This window comes from Panthera onca, chromosome C1 (assembly GCF_046562875.1).
Source record: "Panthera onca isolate mPanOnc1 chromosome C1, mPanOnc1 haplotype 2, whole genome shotgun sequence".
NCBI classification, from domain to species: Eukaryota; Metazoa; Chordata; class Mammalia; order Carnivora; family Felidae; genus Panthera; species Panthera onca.
Genome location: NC_138346.1, coordinates 32,216,257 through 32,223,144, shown reverse-complemented (window position 1 = coordinate 32,223,144; position 6,888 = coordinate 32,216,257).

The following is a 6,888-nucleotide window of genomic DNA, read 5'->3' as shown; positions in this document are numbered from 1 at the left end:
TCTCTGGGGTGACACCTCTTCCAGCTCTGGTCTTAGGCTTTGCCCTGAGAGCCTCCAGAGGTGATTAATCCCTAGAAGGGGGCTCAGGTTAACTAAGTCTGGTAACATCGTTGTCTGGTCTAATGAGAAAATGTATACTTTGTAAACAGCATGGTCTTTTCTAAGGAATGAAATGCTCATAGCCCCAGTGCTCTCTAAAGCATGGAATGGATACCACTAATTTTAACAGGTATCAGAAAATAATGACTTTGGGTGGTATTTGGACATTGAGTAACATTGACTCACAAAGTGAGAATATATTTTCCCATTTCAATTTTCACTTTTTTGGATTACATCAAAGAACAAATCTCATAGTTCTCTATATCTTTAGCACATTACTAACATTTGTTCATCTTAAACTCTTTCTCTCTTTCTGGCTAGAATTTAATGCATTATTTGTTCCCATTTATTATTATTATTATTATTATTATTATTATTATTATTATTATTGTCATTGCCTTTTATTCTTGGCAAGTAGTATTGGCTTTCCATTTAATTACTGATATGAAAAATTTTAAAGTTTTTTTTTAAATAAAAGGCTTCCTTTTAATATTTTATTTATTTATTTATTTAGTCATTCATCTCTGCCCAACATGTCGTAAACTCAGGACCCCAAGAGTCACATGCTCTTCCAACTGAGGCAGACAGGTGCCCCTCTAAGTTTTAAATAAAAACATAGAAGGACAAATTTAGTAGAAACACGTTAAGATAATCACAGCCCAAGTGGCATTGGGAAATAACAAAAACAGAAACAGAAGCAAAACCCAAGAACAACAACAACAAAACCATCCTGTGACTACAAGAATGCTTCAAATTTGGGGAACTTGTAGATCAAGCCTCTGTTTCCGAGGCACCCCCTTTTGTAGAAGCCTCTCAGAAAATACTTAAGCCTAGAAAGGCGGAATGGGGTGTTCTCAATAAATCAGTTCCCTTGTTAAACCCTTCCCTAGAAAGAGGAGTTTCCTTCTTACAGCCTTCTCTTCCTCTGGCTAGTATCTCTTCTTTCCTCTTTTACGTTCTCATCCCCCAAGTCCTTTCTCTGTCCCATCTCACTGTTTCCTCTTTCTTCACCTATTCATTGGCCAAAGTTCCCTCCTCATCCACCAATGGCTGCTGCCTCTGCCTTTATGTGTTCTGCCATCTGACCAATCAGGGTGCTGCATTTGACATTTCATGCTTTCTAGCTTCCTCTGATGTCTTCAGAAGAAAACTCCTGTACACAAAGGACTCTCCTTGGACATTCTGAATCCCTTTAAGGCTACTTTAACAATTTCTGGGTTCAAATTCTGGACAACTGTAGGGTGCTATTATTATCCATAGAAAGTAACCCCCCTCCCCCCACCCCCCCCAGATGCTTTCACTCTTGACTTCCCTTGGACACAACATGTGGGTTTTCCAGGCTGTAGTGCACACTAGTTTGTTTTATGCACTGCTGGGACAGCACAATGGAACTTCTAGAATTTGCCTTGGATAACTTATGTCCTTGAAGGATTGATATTATTACATTAAATTCTGGGAATTAAGGAAATTAGGGAAAGCACCACCAACATGAAACTAAACATATCCAACGGGATCGTCAATTTGGAAACTAATTAGGGGAAAGTAATTACTATTTTCCTCTCTCCCACCATAATCACGGATGGAGTTTGATAGGAAGGAAATAGGCAAGGGAATTTTTCCTACTATGAGACAATATGAGAAAACTTCCCCCCCCAGACCTGAAAATAATGTCGAGTGTTACATTTAGCATCTTTGACATTTCTCCTTTCTCATGTGTCACATTAGTTGTCTTCTCCCTACATTCAGCTTTTGAACACACATAATACAGAATACCTTTAACTTTTTGTTAAATCTTACAGGCCAGAGTAGAGAAAGTTTAAAGTAATTAAAAAAAAAAAAAAAAAAGATAAACAACTCCTGCCTCTTCAAAACAAAAGCCCACTGAGGAAGCTGGTGCCACATAAACCTCACCACCACCAAAGGCCCAGCTCAGAGTCCCTAAAAGACAGCCTGCGGTATTGACCAGTTAACCACGCGGGCCACCGCGGAGAGGTGTGAATACGTGGGGAGAGTCACGTGTTGTTTCTCTGCTGCTTGAACACCAGCGGCAGCTAACACTTACCTAGCAAATAGAACATGTTCCATACCAGTGGGAGTACTTGACTTGTGAAAACTTGCTCAATTCCCCCAAGAAGCTAACGAGGCAGGTATTGCCATGGTCTTCATGTTACAGGCGAGAAAACTGAACTCAGAAGTTTAGGCACTTGCCTGTGGGCCTGCAGCTTAGGAAGTCGGTGACCTTTGGGCTTAAGGCCAGAAGATGGCTCCAGAAGCCCAGCTCTCAACCTCTGCACCAGGAGCAGCCCTTTCTGAGTGAGGTACTGCGGCTTCCATGGAGTTTGTCGCCAAGAGTCTGTGAAGGGAATCCAGTTTTCCCATTTGGGAATCCAGTTGTATTCCTCAGGAAAAATTACTAGGCACTGGGGGCAATATATACCACATTTAAGAAGGAGACAAAACTTCTAATTTTATATGTTTGAAGGAAAAACTTGCTCATACAAACTATTGTTCTCATGAAGCCTCACTAAAGTAAATAAAAATGAACAGCTCTGGAACATGAAACTAAAATGAGACAGGGTGAAACAAATGACTCCATCAACAGGGCTTCTGTCACATATGACATTCCATTTTTGAGGCTGAGATCTTTAAAGCCTTAGCAATTTAGTTTTGATTTTCTTTGAGTTTGTTTTTTAATCAGCCCCAAACCTACTTGATGCTTTTACATTTATTTCTAAGGCAATGTTCCCAGGCACAAATTTCAAAGGGGAATTCTATTGCTTTTTTTTTTTTTTTAAATCAAGTATAGCTGGCATACAATATCCTATTAGTTTCAGGTGTACATCATAGTGATTCATTATTTTTATACATTACAAAATGATCCCCATGATAAGGGTAGTTACCATCTGTTGGTATACAAAGTTATTACAATATTATTGAATACATCTCCTATACTGTACATTACATCCCCATGACTTATTACTTTTTAATAATTGCAATAGAAGCAGGAGGTATCCTGGTAGTATTTATGCCTACAGAGAGAGAAAAAAATAAATGTGATTGCCTGGGGCTCTTTCTTTGCTTTGTTCTCAATTGCTGTTTCGACCTCCCTTCTTCATCTCGGGCACTAACCACCCACAAACTGAATAGACCACTAATTCTTAGCAAGCAAATCCTGCAAATTAAGAGGGTTGGGTTAGGTCAGGGTATGGGCGTAAGGAGACCCAGCAGTCTCAGAGAAGGCACTATGTGCCTTTGTAATCTTTGTTGGAGTAGCAACGCCTAGGGGTTGGGTAGGCAACTGACCTCTACAATCCAAGAATCTTATCTTACCTTATTATTTTATTGCTTACTGGTCACATCAATTGAATTCTCACATCATTGTGTGAGAAGAGATAAATACAAAGTCCTAAAATGCCAAGTCCTTGTTTAGAAATGGATCTTTGTCCCAATAATTTGTAGGATGGTTAAGAGCCCAACCATGGGGTTAATTCCCTCAAATGGCTGGCAAATAAATACACTGACAATTTTATTGCCCCAAATGATGGATCTGATGGCATACATTGACGAATAGATGGGTAACAAAATGGCTTGCCCTAGGGTTTATATCTAGAAGTTGCAGCTTCATAATGCTAAAACAATGGATTGACTTTTTGTTTTTTGGGGTTTTTTGTTTTTTGTTTATTTTTTTGGTCTTGTGGATAGGGCTTTTTTTTAATACCCCCCAGAAGATAAGTCTTTACTTTAGGAACCTTGGGTATATTAGTTTTCTAGGGCTGTCATAACAAATTGCTGTGGTCTGTGTGGCTTAAACAACAGAAATTTCTCACAATTTTGGAGACTAGAAGTACAAGATCTACATGTTGGCAGGATTGGTTTCATTTAAAGGTCATGAGGGAAGGATGTGTTCCAGGCTTCTCTCCTTGGCTGATAGATGGTTGTTTTGTTCTACGTTTTCACAGTCTTTCCTTTCTTCCCATCTGTCCTAATCTCCTCTTCTTTTAAGGACACCAGTCATTTTGGATTAGGGCTCACCCACCTGACCTCATTTTACCTTAATTACTTCTTTAAAAGTTGTATCTCCAAATACAGTCACTTTCTGAGGCATTGGACGTAGGACTTCAACATATACATTTTGGGGGAGACACAGTTCAGCTCCTAACTATGGGTAACCTCATTTGTTCTAGGCTGATAGAGAGGTTTAGCTCTAGAGCTAGACTTCAAAATTACAAGTTGAAAAAGTCTATCTTTGATACACACAGTCTTTCCCCCCACCAGGATATTGTCTTCATGCTGATGTCACCATCTTCTTTATCCTTTACAGACTCTGTGCCTCACTGTTCTATCTTCCTCTATCATAAATGCTCTCTCAAGAGAGAATCTGGTATCAGTCATGTATATAGAGGAGAAATTTTAACTCAGGGCAATTTACAGGCTATGTCTTCCCCTTAACAGTGTAATGAAAGGCTTTGTCTCTATTTAAAGGAAATTCACCCAATAGTTTGTAGATCAATAGGTGAGGGGGCAAGTGAGATGATGGACTTTTCCTTGCCCCACCCCTGAAATAACAAGATGTAACCAGACACGAAATTCATCTCTTTACAAAATTGATCCTTGGGATCAATCCACTGTCCCCCCCCCCCCCCCCAAAAAAAAAAAGGGAAATAGGCAGTAAACACAGGTAGGAGTAACTGAGAAAAGATGAATAAAGAGACTATTTGTAAAGGTGTGAGCAGAGTTAAGGAAAGCCAGTAAGGGATGGATAGATATCCCAGGGCAAGCAACAACAAGCCATTACCACCTCTAGATCTGAAGGTCAAGGAGAGGGAATGTTTATCAGAATGGAGACAGAGCTATAGCAGTAGCTACTAGCTGAGCTGTTGCTATGAGAAGGCTACAGGACAGAAGTTATGGTTTTAAAAGGAGGACAGAAGTTACGGTTTTAAAAGGAGGTAGCTTAGGGAATAGTGAACCTCACTTTCCTCCCACCCTACCATCTCTTGCCAGAGCTTCGCCGGCTGAAAGCAAATGGAAACCAGAGGTTGAGGAAGTGGATGTGGTCTGTGAGGGCAGCCTCCCAAAGCACAGGGCAGGGTGGGCACAGTCCTTGTGATTCACCTCTTGGGAACGGTCCAACAGTGAGAACTAACTTCGGGCTCCTGTTTTCTCCTCCTCCTGTTTTTAATGATGAAATGATTTAAAAAAGTTTTCCGTTTATCACTGTCACTTATTTAGTCTAAAAGTCTTGTTATACATCCTTCTGCAATGAGTTTTCACACTGTGCCTTGAACACTTAGTTTATCAGCAGTATAAGATGAAGGAAGCATTTTCCTCTCTTTGCAGACTTCTGCTGTTTTTGTCTGTTCAATATTCCTTTTCCTCCTTTCTGGTAACAGCACCTTGATTTTCCTTTAGGGGCCATTTTCCTCAGACTCTTAGTTAATGTGGTTGGCGTAGGGCTGACCTGGCTTCTGGACTCCAGGGCTAAGCACACGAGCAGGCCCAGCCAATCACAGCCCTGCATGTCCTTTGTCACGGGGATTATTATTATTATTTTTAAAAGGCATGTGCTCTGTCAGTGCATCAAACTCATGACTTCTGTTAGTGCTATCTACTCTTTACAAGCTGTCACTTTTGTAAAGCTGGCAGGAGGTAAGCCCAGAGTTCTTTAAGGTCAGGATGAAGCCAATACAGAAAAGAGCAGAAAGGAGATACAAATGAAGATAGAGCCCTGGATCTAGCTGTACCCGAAGTTCTCTTAAACTTACTTTTAATTTCATGAACCATTATTCCTTTTCTTTCCTTAGGCCAATTTGGGTTTCTGTCACTTGTAATAGAAATTCCTGACTAATACCTTCTCTGTGATCTTAAAAATCAATATTGCTTTATATTGGTTTCTATACATATTGTTTATCATCCAATGGTCTGGGTTTAGTCCTGTGCTTCACTGTTATATTACAGGGATAGTGGATAAGCACTGTTGAAAGTACTTCCAGCAGTAGAAAAGTAAAATGCTGTGCAAGCTGTCAGCTGGCATGTTTTGTGGGAATAGAGCCACCTACCCATTGTGAAGAATATCACTTGTTTGATGAAATTCTGCAAAATGAAGACATGGGCCATCCACAGGAATATGTAACATTAATTTTTAGTTTTTAAAAAAATTTTTTTAATGTTTTTATTTATTTTTGGGAGAGAGAGAGAGAGAGAGAGAGAGAGAGAGAGAGAGAGAGAGAGACAGAGCATGAGCAGAGGAGGGGCAGAGAGAGAGGGAGACACAGAATCTGAAGCAGGCTCCAGGGTCTCAGGTATCAGCACAGAGCCCGACGTGGGGCTCGAACTCACGAACTGTGAGATCATGACCTGAGTTCAAGTCAGATGCTTAACCGACTGAGCCACTCAGGCACCCCGATTTTTAGTTTTTTTTTTAATATGATAGCAACCAGCCTACTGAAGCAATGAACATATAGCACATTTAGAAGTTGCTTATTTCTTATTGATCTTCAAGTTACATTAACCTTATTCCAAAGCCTCCTTCCCTCAGTCTGGGAAGGAGCAGAATAGTTCCTATTATGCTTTCTATTTGTTTGATATTATTTTCTTTCTGACCATACATATGTTTCAGCTATTTCCAGAGCAAGTTTTCTTTTTCTGTTCTTTCTTTCTTTTTTTTAGAGAGAGAGTACAAGTGGGGTAGATGGGCAGAGGGAGAGAGAGACAGAATCTCAAGCAGATTCCACACTCAGCACGGAGCCGGATGCAGGGCTTGATCTTACGACCCTGGATCATGTCCTG